Raw genomic sequence first — 17,608 nt, 5'->3', positions numbered from 1 at the left:
AAAAGAGCTCTTTGCAGGGGCTGGCAAGGAATGAAAGTTTGCAAGTGTAACATGAGGTCCCTCGGTTCATTGTCAGCAGAGGGAATCAAAGCTGGGCTCTCTGGCTCTAAAGGCATGACTATCTCTTATGCCTGAGCTCAATGTTATAGACCAAGATATAGAGTGAGCAGAGCAGAAGTCAGGGCTAGTGAGTGGAGCAGGCCTTCAGGTTGGGGAATGAAGTGAGGGGTCAGCACCAGAGTCAACTGCCAATTACCAGAGCCAGGGGTCGAGCCGGAGTCAGAATGAGGAATCGAAGCTGAGGGTCAGAGCCGAGGTCGTACCCCAAATGCCAGAGGGAGGGTCAGAAGTTGGAGGCTGGGGTCGGAGCCGGGACTGGTAACTGGTGATTGGTGAGGCTGCATTTTAATCATGGGTATTTTTAGTAAAAGTCCTGGATAGGTTACGGGCAGTAACAAAAATTCATGGCCCATGACCTGTCCATGACTTGTACTATATTGCCCTGACTAAATCTTGCAGGGAGGCAGGGACAGCTGGTGGGGCGGGGGGCAGCCTAGGGGTGCCATGGGTGCTCGGGGGAAGGTCTGGAGGGTGTCATGGGTGCTGAGGGTGGGGAGCAACCTGGGTTTGCAGATAACACTAAGCTGAGGGGAGAGGTAGATACGCTGGAGGGTAGGGATAGGGTCCAGAGTGACCTAGGCAAATTGGAGGTTTGGGCCAAAATAAATCTGATTAGGGTTCAATAAGGACAAGTGCAGGGTCCCACACTTAGGACGGAAGAATCCCATGCACAGCTACAGGCTGGGGACCGACTGGCTAAGCGGCAGTTCTGCAGAAAAGGACCTGGGGATTACAATGGACGAGAAGCTGGATATGAGTCAGCAGTGTGCCCTTGTTGCCAAGAAGGCTAACGGCATTTTGGGCTCCATTAGTAGGAGCATTGCCAGCAGATCAAGGGACATGATTATTCCCCTCCATTCGGCACTGGTGAGGCCACATCTGGAGTATTGCGTCCAATTTTGGGCCCCCCACTACAGAAAATATGTGGACAAATTGGAGAGAGTCCAGCAGAGGGCAACAAAAATGATTAGGGGGCTGGGGCACATGACTTATGAGGAGAGGCTGAGGGAATGGGGATAATTTAGTCTCCAGAAGAGAAGAATGAGGGGGGATTTGATAGCAGCCTTCAACTACCTGAAGGGGGGTTCCAAAGAGGAAGGAGCTCGGCTGTTCTCAGTGGTGGCAGATGACAGAACAAGGAGTAATGGTCTCAAGTTGCAGTGGGGGAGGTCTAGTTTGGATATTAGGAAACACTATTTCACCAGGAGGGTGGTGAAGCACTGGAATGGGTTACCTAGGGAGGTGGTAGAATCTCCTTCCTTAGAGGTTTTTAAGGCCTGGCTTGACAAAGCCCTGGCTGGGATGATTTAGTTTGGGATTGGTCCTGCTTTGAGCAGGGGGTTGGACTAGATGACCTCCTGAGGTCTCTTCCAACCCTGATATTCTATGATTCTATGGGTTCATTATTTGGTTTACATTAGTGCCTAAATGGATTGAGGCCACACTGTGCTAGATGCTGTACATACACATGACAACAGACTGTCTCTAACCCAAAGAACCTGCGATCTAAACAGTCAGGACAGACAAAGTATAGGAGGGGAAACCGAGGTACAGAGAAAGGATGTGACTAACGTTCTGATGACTTACCTAAGATTGTACAGTTGGTTATAGGAATAGAACCTAGCTATCTTGAGTCCCAGTTCAGTGTCTTATCCACTAGATCAGGGGCGGCCAAACATACTGACCCTCAGAACCACGTATGATAATCTTCAGAAGTTCGAGAGCTGCAAAACACTCACAACCTGCCCTGTGGGTCAGCACCTGCCGGGGCTTGGGGGAAGTCTTCCAGAAGGGTGCACCTGGCTGAAGCCCTGAGCCCTGGCACCTCCCTGCCCCCTGTGGGGCTCAAGCCCCAAGCTCCCCCTTCCTGCAGGGCAGAAGCCCCTCGCCTCACCACCCTGTTGGAGGGCAGAAGCCCCGAGCTCCCTTCCCCAGTCTGGTAGACGGAGAATGGGGGCGGAGTTCGGGGGGGTTCCGTGAGCTTCCCTTTAACTGTAAAAGAACCGCAGGTTGCCCACGCCTGCACTAGATCATGCTGCCTGGAAAGAAGGGGCTAGGAAAGTGGATAGACGGGAATAAAAAACCCCAAACCATTTGGCTGCAGCCTGACATCCCTATAAAGTTACCGGTTTATTATCCCAGTGGTGGAGTCCCTCTATCTTATTACCAGCGTGTAAATCACACCTCTAGCTGCATCGGCTTCCTCTGCAGTGCCCAAGGGCGAAGGGCAGCCCGCTTGGCATTTGCGCCTCCCGTCACAGTCGAGCTCAGAGTTACAGAGGCACGTTCAGCTCTCAGGCGAGGGATTCCCAAAGTAAAGAGCAAGGGCTAAAAATAAGCAGAACGGTAACCTGATTTCAACATGCTGCCCACGTCCAGGTTCGGGCCTCGTGCTGCTGCTAATAAATCAACGTGGGAGAATGTGATGATCAGTTCATTAGGATTTTGACGTATGATAGCGATGTTTATCGTTAAGCATATTTTTCTATTTAAATGTTCAGAGTTACAGAAAATTATAGTGGGGGGGGGTCGTCAGACAATGGGAGTGGGTCAGACAATGATTATTTCATGCCAGTAAATGTTGATTTCCAAAAGCAAAAGCTTTCTCACCGTTAAACACACCTGGGCAGCCTCGCATGTCAAGCCAGACTAAGTAAACAGCCTTCGGTCCAATTCTAATAAATTCTCAAGCAGCCTTTTCTTTTCTTTGCCTAACGGTAAATTTCAATCATCATCCAGGGAAATGCTTGCTGGGCAGTCTGGGTGCAGAATGGTGCAATTGATGTTTGCTGACATTTACCGATACAAAGCGAATCCTTCCAACCCTACTCACAAATCACTCAGTGGGCTCGGATTGTTTGGCCCCTGTGGGTGGATTTAGTTTTCTCGCGAGAAGTTCATGCTTCTTATACTCTCCCTGCTTTTGTCCAGTGCTTCCTGTAGTGGCCAGTAACCATAACAGGGCAACTCATTTGTCTTCTGCTCAGATACCATGGTGATGGGGAGCCCTCTAGATCAGAGGTGGGCAAACTATGGCCCACGGGCCATATCCCTCATGCATGGCCCCTGAGCTCCTGTCCCGGGAGGCTAGCCCCCGGCCCCTCCCCCGCTGTTGCCCCTCCCCCGCAGCCTCAGCTCACTGTGCCGCCGGCACAGTGCTCTGGGCGGTGGGGCTGCGAGCTCCTGGGGCAGCGCAGCTGCAGAGCCGGCCTGACCCGATGCTCTAGGCGGCGTGGCTGTAGCGCCGCCAGCCACCGGTGCTCCAGGCAGCGCGGTAAGGGGGCAGGGAGCGGGGTGGTTGGATGGAGGGCAGGGGAGCTCGGGGTGGTGGTCAGGGGCGGGGGTGTGGCTAGGAGTCAGGGCGGTCAGAGGGCGGGGAACAGGGGGCAGGGGTCCCAGGGGCAGTCAGAAAAGGAGAGGAGGGGTTGGATGGGGAGGCCGGGGGGCAGTCAGGGGCAGGGGTGGTTGGATGGGGCAAGGGTCCCAGAGGGGCAGTCAGGAAGGAGAAGAGGGGTTGGATGGGGCAGCAAGGGGCATTCGGGGAGGGTCCTGGGGGGGCCGTCAGGGGACAGGGAATGGGGGGGTTGGATGGGGCAGGAGTCCCGGGCGGGGCTATCAGGGGGCGAGAAGCAGTGGGGATTGGGTAGGGAGCAGGGGCCGGGCCACGCCTGGCTGTTTGGGAAGGCACAGCCTCCCCTAACCGGCCCTCCATACAATTTCAGAAACCTGATGTGGCCCTCAGGCCAAAACGTTTGCCCGCCCCTGCTCTAGATATCTAGCTCGCTGGCTAGATAGGCTCCTCCAACTCCACCTTTATATTCATCTGGCATTTACTGACCCAAGGGGGTGACCCCTTTACACCGCCATCCACCCCTTTTGGGGCAGCAGCCCTAGAGCCCCCTCCTGATGCTCATCTGTGGGGCCTCGGGGATGGAACAGTCTGCCATGCCCCCATCCTTCTTTCAGCAGCGTGTGTGTGTGTGTGTGTGTGGACTTCCTTCTCTGCTACTGCCTTCCTTGTACACAGCCGTGATCAAAAGCCCTGATGTGCCACTGAGCTGCACTTCGCCTCATTGCTTATACCTGGGCATGGGTCTGGCCTTAGGGAAAATGGCACCCTGGGCAAATGGGGGTGGAGGGCGTCTCCCTGTACAGAGGCCCCTTCCCCGTAGCTTGGGAGCGATGGAGGCAGGACCTGGTGTTGGGGGGTGGAGCTTCCTGCAGCCAGGGGAGGTTCCCAGAGGAGGTCTCCCCCGGCCCTAGGAGTGGCCCTTGCAGGGGAAGAGGAAACCCCATCCCTTCCTAGTCCAGCCGGGACTAGCAGATGGAGCCTGGCGTATGGCAGGTGCCCCTAGCACTGCCCCTCCTTGGCTCCGGGCTCAGCGCTCAGGAGTTAAAGGGGTCTTGGGCTGTCTGTCTCTGTGTGTGTGTGCGCGGGGAGAGAGAGGAGGTGACCACCGTGCCCTGGGCAGTCGCCAACTCATAAGCCAAGCACCAAGTGGCTGCAAAACACTCCCCTCGGTGCGACTGGAGCACTCTGATCTGGTAGCATTTTGCAGTGGTGTGAATGACAGCACAAGGTACCAGGTAGCTGGTGGGTGGGTTAGGGATGGGGGAATCATGCCTGCTTTGTTCATGGGCTTTGCTGGCTGAACTCCCTTGAAATCAATGGCTTGCACATGCCAGGGCCAGCGGCGCTACCGCGGCTCCCAGTCCCAACGTTTCCAAAAGCGGCTCCTGATTTGGCCTGTCGCTGCAAATGGGAATATGCGCCCGCGAGGCCATGGTCTGACCGGCCATATCCCTCTAGTGCCGCCCTTTCCATCCGTGTCCGGTGAGCACACGGTGGGTTTAAAAGGCTTCCCCATCATGTGGTACAGGTTTTTGCATGCACTTTGCCAGTCTTTAAACCACGATTTGAAGACTTCAATAGCTCAGACATAGGTCAGGGGTTTGATTCAGGAGTGAGTGGGTGAGATTCTGTGGCCTGCGTTGTGCAGGAGGTCAGACTAGACAATCATAATGATTCCTTCTGATCTTAAAGTCTATAACTCTATGGTGAAAATCCACGACACAAGGTGCGGCCTGTGGAAGAATCAGTCCCTGTGTGTGTATATCAGTGTGTGTGATTGAGTGGCACACCGTGCGAGCATGCGGGTCCGGCTCTGCGCGTGGGGATCTGTGTGGAGCCGTGTGTTTCACGCCACGTGTCCAGGTCGGCGTGTGCCTGGGTTTGGGGGATGCGAGCAGGGCGGGCGTGCGGCACGGAGTGCCTGAGTACCTGCACGTAGCTGTGCTGACCGAGCCCAGCGTCTCTTCGGCTCTGCTGGGACAGTTGGCTACACGTCCCTGAGCCACCGGGGAGGATTCAGGCCGGGAAACCACAGCTTGTAAAATAAACGTCTGCATTTTACAACATGGCCAGAGTCAACTGAGAAAGCAAGCTTGGGAACCAGGGCGAGCAGAGCTCGTCCTTTGGGTTATTTTATTTCCTTGGGTTCCTGCAGGGAGGTGGGTTCTCCAGCCTCTGCTGCCTGTTTACAGCACATAATTTGAATTCATCTGCTCTTCCCAAAGCCTCAAGCCTATCCTCGACTTCAACCCTAAGCAGCCGAAGGCCTGGGAGAGAAAGGAACTATTGAGAACGGAGACCTGCAAGCGGCAGATGCGATCAGTTTGGGTTTGTTTGGCCGAGCTGCAAACACATCACTGGCTTTCAATGGCACAGGCCACCCCCTCACCCCGCTATCTAAGATAATGTGTGAGAGCTGCAGGAAACCCTCAGCACTGGCCCCTTATCCCCAGCAATTTGGGAGGAGGAGGGAGAAAGGGGCTGCTGGGCTCAGGGAAGATGGGGATGCAAATTGTGAACCTCGGTCGGCTGGTTTTGTTTCAATTGTCATGACTGCCCAGAAGACGCTGGCAGGGTCTTATTGGATTTGACTGCACTGTCCCTTTAAGGCTGGCTGTGGAGTGGGAGGAGTTAAAGCGGAGGTAGTTTTGCTTGCCCCATCTTCATGTGCAGATGCTGGGTGGTATCACTGAGAGCGAAGAAGAGGGACGGGGAAGCGTGGGAAGGACCTAGCAGCATTAGGAGCGCTGCCTGGAAGGAACAGAGAATTTGTCCTGTTTGGATTAGTCCATTGAATCTGGCACTATGCTTCCAGCAGTAGCCCTCTCCATCATGCCCGTGGCAATTCTGTATGGGTTTCTTCTAACCCTCAAGGACGTCCAGCTAATATGATGGGCCACCATCTTGGCCAACACCAGAGACTGAACTACGTCTGTTTCGTTTGCCCAAGGTCTGATTGTAACGATCTTGGGGCCCATTAAATAACAAACCAGTGAGTGAGAAAGGAACAAAGCTGTACTAAAACAAACTGGAGAGCATCTCTGGTGACCTACTGCACACAGCCAGGCGGTGCTCCCAACCCCCGCCTCCAGGCCACATCTCCAAATTCCCACACGCACAGCACAGTCCCTGATGTGGGAGCGTCTCCAAATCGCAGTCTTTCATAAAAGTATCTCGACAATGATTACGAGGGGATTTGATCACAATCAGCAAGTACCGACCCAGGGAAGAGATTTCTGAGAGCAGGTGGCCCTATGGTCTAGCAGAAAAAGGCATGACCAGATCCAAAGATTGGAAACTGAAGCTAGACACGTTCAAACAGAACTAATGTGCACATTTTTAACAGTTAAAGTAACTAACTATGGGAAAAATGTACAGTAACTAGAAATATGGTGGAGTCTCCATTGCTTGCAGATTTTAAAGCATGATCACAGAGGTACGTGGATTTATCCATTTTCCCTTGCCATGAACTATCCATGACTGACCGACCCCACACCCTCCATGACAATGGTCTCACGGGGGCAGGGTAATGCGTTGCACAATCTCTAGTACGATGTGCAGGGGCTTGATCCCTGACTCAGATCTTTAGGTGCTATCATAATAATAACAGACGCCTTTGTCTGCAGCACCATCAGAGAAGCCAAAGACTGAATAGGTCTTGGGGAATGAACTCCCATCTCATCCTTAGGGTGCACCTCAGGTCAGGATTGTGCTCTAGCAGGTAGCAGGTAGTCTGGCCTTGTGGTTGTAGCCCTGGCTATCTACTCAGGAGACCTGCGTTCAAGTCTGAGGTTGGCTGCGGGATGAGCCTGGGCAATCCACGTCCATCTATAACGCCCAGAGAATGGTACTGACCTTGTTTGTAAAGTGCTTTGGGATCCAAAGGTGAGACGTGCTAAGTATCGGGGTAGCCGTGTTAGTCTGTATCCTCAAAAACCATGAGGAGTCCAGTGGCGCCTTAAAGACTAACAGATTTATTTGGGCATAAGCTTTCATGGGTAGAAAACCCACTTTTTCAGATGCATCTAAGAGTACTAAGTGATCAAGTGGGGAAGTCCAAAGATGGCCCGGCCAAGCAACAAGGTCCCAAGAAATTAGGGGCTCAGGAAACTTGGATCCATCTATGCTAGGAAAGGGACCCCTTGCTGACAGACATTGTCAGCAATGTGGTCTCCTTAGCTCGCCTTTGGTGGGTGTTGGAAAGGGTGTAGCTGTGAGCATGGATAGCACAAAACTATTTTCAGCCCCACTGAAACATGGTAGAGCCCTGATCTGTAATGGTGTAACAAAGCCATGTGATGGTGGCAAGAGACACAACTGTTATGCAATTCTCTCATACACCAGCCTGCTCCGATGACCCTAACGCTGTCACGTGTTCCACTTGGTTTCCTTCCCCTGCTCAAACCAACAATTCCCCCTCAAATCACTAATTCCCTCTCCCCACTCCTGGACTGTTTTCAAATAGGAGCACCAAAGTAGCTAGAGAGATGCCCTCTAGAGTCCAGAGGCCGTCAGCTGTACAGAGAGGTAGATAACATGTTGCTTTCATGTAAAGGATAACAAGAACTTGTCTTTAACAATTAATCTCTTTGCTCAAATATCACATGACCCAGTGCCCAGAGCCTGCTGCAGTCTGCATTTCCCTGATCTGCCTCTGCAATCCAGAGCTCCAGCTACCTAAACGGAGGATGATATGGGTCCCTGGAGACACACACAGGTAGTATCCTGGAAGCACAAGTTGATGAAACCTTGGAAGCCCGAAGAGACAAGAGCGCTTGTTTGGTGTTGACAGCCCCAAGGGTTCAAAAATCACAAGTTAGCCTCCACCTGCTAAAACCATGAGATTCAAATAATAATAATAATTAATTAATTAGTAATAAATACATTTGGGGATCTTTATATTTCCCATCAGGTTTGATGTGGACACCACAAGTTGGGAGGAGCAACCTACCAACCAACCCCAATGGTGCCACATCCTCCATCAGGCTGTGGTCCGCTTTGAGGAGCAGTGCCTTGCCCTTGAAGTGAAAAGAGAGAGAGAAGGAAGGAAAAAGAAAGAACTTTCTCCCAGCAGGCAGCTGACCCATCAGGAAATGTCTGTAACTACAGCAGGCGGATCAATGGTTCCCGGATCGGACTTCTGAGTCACCTCAGGACCCATATGTAAATCTGTGGGAGAGATCATCCTCAAATCGAGGGCTCGCCGATGATGATTATGTAGGTCACTTTTTCCAGCTTTTCTCTGCAGCCATGAGGGTTAGAAATATACGATTGGTTTTCAGAGACGGCTGGGATTTGCTCACGATCACAACGTTGCAGGAATCGAGGCCTTGGGGAAAAACGCTAAATATTGTGAGGCTCGCACTAAATGTGTGAGAGCTGGGAACACTGAGTGTTTAAGGACAGCAAGAGATACTCCAGGGAGTGCCCTCCGGTTAGAGGGATCTGAAACCCAAGAACATCGCTGCAGACCTAGTCCTGGGAGACGCAGCCAATCTAATGTTGATTTAGTGACTTTTGATTTTTATTTGGGGGGGGGGGGGAGGGATAAACTTCTATCTCGTGGCAGGAAGCCAGGCAATCCTAATCTGCATAGTTGGGAAAACATGTTTTCATTGCGTTCTCAGTCTTTTCCCTTGACGAAAGAGTCCAGGATCTTCGGAAAAGAGGGCTCGGGTTTCTGCAAACACTCCTCTACACATCTGGAATGTTTCAAACGGGTTTATGAAAACAAAGCTTTCCCTGGGTCCCCCGCCCCACTGGAGCAATGGTTGGAGGTTTCGCCTTCCTTTGGATTTGGTTCAGCTGTGTCTGCATGCTCCCTTCCCCTCGTCCTGAGACTCGCTCGGAGGTGCTGGGTTCACATGAACTTCCACCTGTAGCAGAAGCCACCAAGTTTCACCTGGACAGCCATGAATCATGCCAAGATCCCTTCAAGCTCGGCCCAAGTTTGCTCACACGTTGCTAGTGAACACGACTGACAGTTGACCAATGGAGCACTGAGGGTTTCGTGCCTCTGGAATCCTCCCACCTATGGTCAGTGACGTCCTGTCCAGGCTTGATTATACATTCTCTGGATTAGTGTAAAATAGCCCTGCTTGGGTAGCACTGACTAAACTCCCAGGGTCCTGTCCCAGGATGCATTGGGCTCAGTGTAAAACCAGTGTTTGGTTTCTTCCATCATTCTGAAGTCCTGGAGCCTGATTCTCCGTAACTTGAGTAACGATTGACTCCCCAACATGGGTCATCGGCAGGGTTTGAACCTGAGACCTTCAACAATGCAGCACAGAGCAAGTGCACTAAAAGACTGACCCCACTACCCCACAGCAGTAGTAGGCTGTTATCCCCTGGTGCCAGGGTGGCATGTTACACTTGCACATTGCACTGTCATGTACCCCTGTGCAAGTGGGTGTAAAGGGGGACCAGCTCAGAATGGCACCAACTACTCCGCAGGAGTGTTGTGACAACACAGCACACAAGGCTGTGGAGGAGCAGGCCCTCCGGTAGGAATCTGGAGGGGAGTTTCCAGGACATCATAGTCTCACTCCTTGGGAAGCACAGGGGCTTTTCAGTGAGGATGCTGCCGACTACAACAGAACAGGAGGAAGACGACAGACTGAGGGGGCCTCTAAGCTACTAGTGATACTGATCTGGCCCCTGTCATCCCAGTGTCTGAACACCTCCCATCCTTATCCTCACCGAGGCTGGGCAGTGCTATTGTCCCCATGGTACAGGTGGGGATCTGAGACATGGAGAGGCTAAGGGACTGGCCCAGGGTCACACAGGATGTTGGTGGCAGAGCAGGAATGGAAGCCGGGTCTCCCATAGCGCAGGCTACCGCTCTAACCACTGGACCATCCTTCCTCTCAGCTGCAAGCCAGGAGATGGGTGGGCAGTGAACAGGGTCTTCCCCACTTTCTCACTTTATAGCATTTAAGGGCTATTGCCGGAGGCCAGCAAAGCTTTAAACGCTGTCACGGACAGCTAGGCTGTTCTTTCTCTGCCTTCTCCCTTCCCCCATGATGGCTAATATCTATGACACACCCATACGAACCAGATCGTCAGCTAGTATAAATGGGAGCAATTCCATTGAATCGGCGCAGCAGCACCCCTTTTACGCCAGCCGAAGATCTGTCCTTGCACCTTAATAAATCAGCCGTGTCCCCAGGCTTGATACACTTGGCTCTTTGGCCCCAGTGCCCCAGCTGGCATAAATCAGCTGCATCGATTGCACGGGCGCTACGGTGATTTACACGACTGAGGCTCTGGCCCCGTTGCGTTTGATTTGGCCGGCCGAGCCTTATGTTAATAGATGACGCTTGGCGTTTCAGCGGGGCCCTCCCGTCTCATGCTCCCGATGACACATTTCTTAGGCTGATTTATTCCGTCTTGTGCCACGCTGGGGTGTTCTCTCCCTTCTCTGATCTCAGCTCCGTTGTGTAAACATTTCCAGGCCTCCTCTGGGCTGGAGATGTCCTGTGTGAGGTAACGCCTGCTCTCCCTTATCTCCGTCCCCAGCTGCGCTTTCCACTGACCATTTTTTCCTCAGCTCTTGCTGTGTTTATTGCCAGGTGGCTGCCCTAAAAGTCAAGAAGGGCTGGGTGGTTGGTGGCTTGGACTATGTGCCCATACGGGCCTCCCCATACACCTCTAAACTGGCTAACCCTACCTTGTGGTTGGACTATTTGACCTCCAGCGAGGTGGGAGGGCCTATGAAGGAGCCTCCCCGTTGATTCATGATTGGTCAGTCCCTCAGGAGAGAGGAGGGGCCAGCTAAATATAAAGGGTGAAGGGTGGGGAAAGGTTGTTGGGTCCGAGTGCACAGGAATAAGTGAAGCTACTCAACTACTTCCTCCCAGTACAGGTGGGCAGGGCATGGGTGGGGCCTTGGCTTCACCTCCACTCATTGGACAAAGTGTCTGAGCCTGTCCAATGGGGTACTGTCATTTGTGGCTGATATCCGCTAGTGGGAAATTACCCCCACCCTGTGGGAGCCAGGAGGAAGTAGGAGAAGAATTTTTTTTGCAGAAGCACACAGAGGCCAAGCCAGGTCTATGCAAGGAGCAGTTTGCTGGTTTATTATTCTAGCAAAGCACTCGCTGGACTGTGTCAGTATAGCTTTATTCCAGCGCCCCTGAGTGAAATAAGCACTAGTGGTATAACCGTGCCTACACTAGGGCCTTTTGTCTTAATCACAGCCTGGACTGATGTAGCTTTATAGAGTAGACCTCAGCCATACAGGGTGTCTGTGTCAAAACAGGGAATTGACACATGTCCTAGCTGGCCATGGGATCCACTCTTCTCCCATCTATAATAAATGCTTTCTTTCTGCCATTGGGTTGCATTTCATTGGTTATCCTGGAGTAATGACTGGTTCTTTCCCAAAGGCTGTGGACATCTCCCTCCAGACAACCTGTGAAATCCTGGCTGTCATTAGACTAGCCAGCCATACCCTGCCTCGCAAGCCAATATTTATTCATTTTTGGCATGTAGCAAAGGGTTTATGAACCAATCCCTTCCTTGCTTTCTGCCTATCGCTACGTAAGCCAGTTTAGTTGAAGAAGTTGGTTGCAGTTGCACTGGGGAAGTTATTCTTCATGCTTTCTAAACCGATCCCTTAAGAGGAAGGATGGTTCAGTGCGTGTGGCTGCACTCCATAATGCTTTATAGAAATATGCTTATGAGCATAAATAGGACATAACTGGAATGTGTTTTCTGATAGATATGCCATGTAACATATCTTTGCAAAGGTTATGACCTACTGAATATATCCATCCTATTTGTAGGCATGTATCATTTTTATATTTAAAGTTATGAATATTGGCTGGAAACGTTCAAGGTAGCATGTGAGCAATGGCTGCTGTACTTGTAAAAAGCTGAATCATTCATGGACATGTGACTTGCCCAGGTAGCTACAAACTCCATCTTGTTGCTGTGATTTTGCACAGACGAACAAAGGGGTTTCCACCCACAAGAGAGAATATATAAAAGGCCCTGGAAGCCTCTCCATTTTGTCTTCAGCTAGCTCAAGAGATGGCCTCTCCACCCCAAAGAGATGCCTGAAAGAAACTGGAACAAAGGACTACGGGGGTGTGAGTAGTTGCTGGACCCAGGCCATAAACTACAACGTTGGTCCGAAAAGAATTGGGCCCAGACTAGGAGGGAGTCCAGTCTGTGAAAGAAGCATATAGGAACATCTCTGAGGGTGAGATTTCATCTGTAATCAGTTTCTTAATGTATTAGGCTTAGACTTGCGTGTTTTGTATTATTTGGCTTGGTAACTTACTTTGTTCTGTCTGTTATTCCAAGGAACCACTTAAATCCTACTTTTGTTTATTAATTAACCCAGAGTAAGTAAGTAATACCTGGGGGAGCAAACAGCTGTGCATATCTCTCTATCAGTGTTATAGAGGACGAACAATTTATGAGTTTACCCTGTATAAGCTTTATACAGAGTAAAGCGGATTTATTTGGGGTTTAGGCTCCCAGAAAGACTGAATACTGGGTGCTGGGAAAGTCCCTGTTAACTAAGAAGCCCCTGGGCTAAGTGAACCTTAATTTCTGTGAACTGAAGGGGGGCATGGCCCAACCTCTTGGTCTGTCTGAAGCCAACTGGTGTGACTAGCTCAGCAAGATGGGAGTGAAGGGAAGCACTTTCTGGCAGGGGGGTTTGTTCTCAGTGGTATCCCAGCACATCTAGTGACAGTCTTGAGGGAGTTTCTATAACCCAACCTGTCACACAGTGGTTGGGGCACTAGCGTAGAACTTGTGAGAACTGGGGTTGACTCTGCTCTGCTACAGACTTCTTGTGTGACCCAGGGCACGTCACTTAAGGTATGTCTACACTTCAATAAAAGAAAACCCCTATGACGCCGAATCTCAGAGCCCAGCTCAGTTGACTGGGGCTTGTGTTGTGGGGCTAAAAATTGCAGTGCAGACATTCACGCTCAGGCAGGAGCTTGGGCGCTGAGGACCCCTCACCCCACCTGTGAGGTTTTAGAGCCCAGTTGTAAACATCTACACTGTACGTTTTAGTCCTCCCGCCCAAGTCAGCTGACCCAGGCCAGCCATGGCCATGCTGTGGGTCTTTTATATACCCATTGAGGTCCTCAAAGGAATACTCCTATGGGAGTTAGGCACCTAAATACCTTTGGGGATCTGGGCCTCAGTTTCTCTGTGCCTCCGTTCCCCATATATAAACTGGGGATGACAGCGCTTCCCTACCTCATAAATACATTCATGAGTGTAAGATGCTCAGACGAAATGGTGATGGGGCCCATATAAATGCCTAAAATAGATGTGTTGAATAGCGTTATTGGCGGAGAATTACTGTCATGTTCCACTCCATAGGTAGCTGCATTTTAGAAGCTGATGAGTGATCCATTACATGCCATTCGTAAAATAATTTGGGATACACCTGCTGCTTCAAATAAATAACCCATCATTGCTCCATCCAGGGCTTCTCCTACAAAGAATTTATATGGTAGTAGATATAAAAGACAGCTGTTTGCACTTGGCAAGCATAAACCCATCTACTTTTCCAAGGGATAGCGTTTCCAAACAGACATAGTTTGAGGTTTATTTTTTTTAATTTCACAAAGGTTGGCTGGCTACAGCACAGCTCAATTTTCCACGACAGACGATGGTACTTTGGGAGCTAATATTACGCGTTAATCTCTTTGGTGTCCAGGCAAATGGAGCGCATAGAAATGGAAAAACTCACCACAGAGCATTTCTACGGAGAGTGAAAACACAAATGTTTTGGAACCTTCAGTCGCTAGGCAGGTGGTGAGCTGAGATTACCATTTATTGTGCAAAAAAGAAAGGCTTGTTTTTACTGCTTCCCAGTAACTTTCTTGCATGTCCATTTTGTACACCTATTGTGGTTTGACACAACCCAAGTTTGTGAGCTCTATGGGCCAGGGAGTGTCTTGTTAATCACTGTTCTGTAGAGCACCTAATACAATGGGGCCCGATACTGGAATTGGGCCACTATATACTATCAAAAAAAAAAAGTCATCCACAGGACGAAATGAGAGTTGTGACTTCAAAGGAGTGTAAGGAATTGGCAAGTGTTTACATGTGCACTGCCCTCTGTTGGATAGAATCAGAACTGTTCAATTGTGGGTCATAGGCCTGTACTGCTAATAGCTAAAGGAGAGTCCCCTTGAACCCAAGTAATAGGTGCGGTTAGGGGAGTGCTCTACAAAAGCGATGTGTATATAGCATGTACACGCACACACACACACAAACACACACACACACACGGTTAATATGATGTGTGCCACCTATTGTCACATGTTTATGTAGCATTGTTCACAAGTTAGCAGGCTCAGTAGAGTTATTGTGATACACAGCAACCAGCTTGCTGAGTCCAGCTCTTCTGCGAGGCCTGTGCATTTGGTGTAGGAGAACCTGGGTTCCAGCACTGCCCATGTTTAAGGGGTGGGGTGGCTGCAGACCCAGTAAAAGGAATAAAATGAGCATAGAGCCAGGTTGCTGAGGGGCACCTTTAAGCAAATAGATTTCTAGATTCCAAGGCCAGATGGGACCAGTGTGAGCATATAATCTGACCTTCTGTGCAACACAGGTCAGAGAACTGCCCTACAATAATTCCCAGGGCAGAGCTTTTAGAAAAACATCCAAGCATGGTTTAAAAATTGTCAGTGGTGGAGAATCCACCCCCACCCTCAGAAACTTGTTCCAATAGTTAATTACTCACTGTTAAAAATGTGTGCATTATTTCCAGTCTGAATGTATCTAATTTAAACTTCCAGCCCTTGAACTGTTCCGGCTCTGTGTTACCAAAGGCCCCCCCCGACTTTTTTCAGACCACTTTGAGATGGACATCGTGAAGGTCCAAGTGGCTGCAGTGAAGACAGAGCAGGCCACAGGCTGGCTGGAGCTGACCATGGACATGACAGAATGAGTTGCAAGTCTGGTACTATTTGGTGTTTTTCTTCAAGTCCCAGCTCCTGGAGTCATGCTGTTATGGAAGGACGAGTTCTCATTTAAAACAATAGTAAGCCCTCATAGTTGCACAGACACAGCCCCCCAAGGCGAGACGTGTGGGGCAAAGAAACCTTACTTATTTTAAGACTGAGCTTGATACGTTTCTGAGGAGACACCCTACAATGGCCTATGCAAATATTAGCCAATGTCTTCAACAGCCAAAGACGGGACACTAGAGGGGGAGGGCTCTGAGTAACTGCAGAGAATTCTTTCCCAGGGGTCTGGCTGGTGGGTCCTGCCCATGTGCTCAGGGTCTAACTGATCCCCAGGAAGGAATTCTCCCCCATGTCAGATTGGCAGAGATCTCGGGTGGAGCAGGTTTCTCCTTCCCCTGCAGTATGGGGCACAGGGCACTTGCTGGTTTGATCTAGAGTAAATGCTGGAGTCTCTGTAACTTGAAGACTTTAAACAGTAACTCAGCCAGAGATTATGGGCCTACTCCAGGAGTGGGTGGGTGAGGTTCTGTGGTCACATGATCAGGAGGACCCCCCTTCTGCCCTTAAACCAGACGCCCAAAAGCACCCAACGTTTCTTATTTTTAAAATCTCGTGATTGCTGAGGGCCTGCCTCCTGGTGTTTGAACAGCTGGGGCTGGCCATACAAAATGAGGCTACCCAGCGGGGTTTGAACTTTGAGCTAGCGAGGCAGCCTGATCGAAGCAGCCACCTCTTGTTTCTAAAAGAGACGGTCTTGGCTGTAGCCTCCGACTGGGCCTGGAGTGGAGCCTGGGTGTTTGTTTAACCCCCTTACACTCATCCTATCTGACTAAGCAGAGCGCCAGGTTCAGGTAGGCTCAGGCTCCATCTCCCATTTTCTCAAGGGAGAGCACCACTTCCCTCCCTGTCCCAGAGGCCTCCCTGCCAGCTCCAAAACACACCAGCTCCCCGGCCCAGGGGAGGGTGCAGATTACCCTTTTTGATGCTGTCGTGCCTCAGTTTCCCTCCGAGTGGGCTGGGGTTTCTCCAGCCTGAGAGGCCAGGTTGGGAGCTTTGGCCCTCTGGCCAAGGGCAGAGTCTAACTAAAAGGGTCTCCCAGCCATCTATGCTCAATCACCTCATCGTCAGTCCTGTGACCCTTCCCAGACTGCTTCCATCATGAAACTTGGGCACAGGGGGCGCCTCGGCCAATACGCCCTCTTCATGCCTGCTGCCCAGGGCTCATCACTCAGGCGCTACAGGCTCTGGGCCCTTCCCAGTGTCCTTTGCCTGCCCCTGCCTGTTCCCAGCCTGAGGTACAGGGAGTGGCCAGCTCCAGGGTTGCCACCTCACCTGCCACTGCCCACCCCCAGCCGGACGCTCTTCTTTCAAGCATCCCCTCACCAGCCTGACCCCCAGCCCCTGACCCATAAGCCCCTACACCCATTCCCTCCCAGGAGCCTCAGCCCTGGAGGGACCCCCCTCCTGTCTCCCCAAGGAGTCCCTGCCTCCCCAGCTCCCCATTTCTGCTCCCTACAGGCCCCTGTTGGAAAGCCTCAGTCTGTCTGTCCCACTTCCCCGTCCTAGGTGCTGAGAGGAGCAGGAACCTCAGCCACTGTTGAGGGCCTGGCAGGTGGAGCAGGATGAATTACGAGGAGAGGCTGAGGGAACTGGGATTGTTTAGTCCGCAGAAGAGAAGAATGAGGGGGGATTTGATAGCTGCTTTCAACTACCTGAAAGGGGGTTCCAAAGAGGATGGAGCTCGGCTGGTCTCAGTGGTGGCAGATGACAGTAATGGTCTCAAGTTGCAATGGGGGAGGTCTAGGTTGGATATTAGGAAACACTATTTCACTAGGAGGGTGGTGAAGCACTGGAATGGGTTCCCTAGGGAGGTGGTGGAATCTCCTTCCTTGGAGGTTTTTAAGGACCGGCTTGGCAAATCCCTGGCTGGGATGATTTATTTGGGGATTGGTCCTGCTTTGAGCAGGGGGTTGGACTAGATACCTCCTGAGGTCCCTTCCAACCCTGATATTCTATGATTCTATGATGCTTCCAGCAGCTTGTAAGTTACAAGTGGAAAAACAAAACAAAACAAAACAAAACAAAAACCAACCTGGCACATTGCAACCAGTAACTGACAAGCCAGTAGAAAAACTGGCCAGGTGGCAACCTTAGCCAAATGTTAAAGAGTTCAACAATTTAAAATTGA

Source organism: Malaclemys terrapin, chromosome 2 (assembly GCF_027887155.1).
Source record: "Malaclemys terrapin pileata isolate rMalTer1 chromosome 2, rMalTer1.hap1, whole genome shotgun sequence".
Taxonomy (NCBI): Eukaryota; Metazoa; Chordata; order Testudines; family Emydidae; genus Malaclemys; species Malaclemys terrapin.
The sequence above is the reverse complement of the archived record's forward strand: the minus strand, read 5'-3'. Positions refer to the sequence as shown.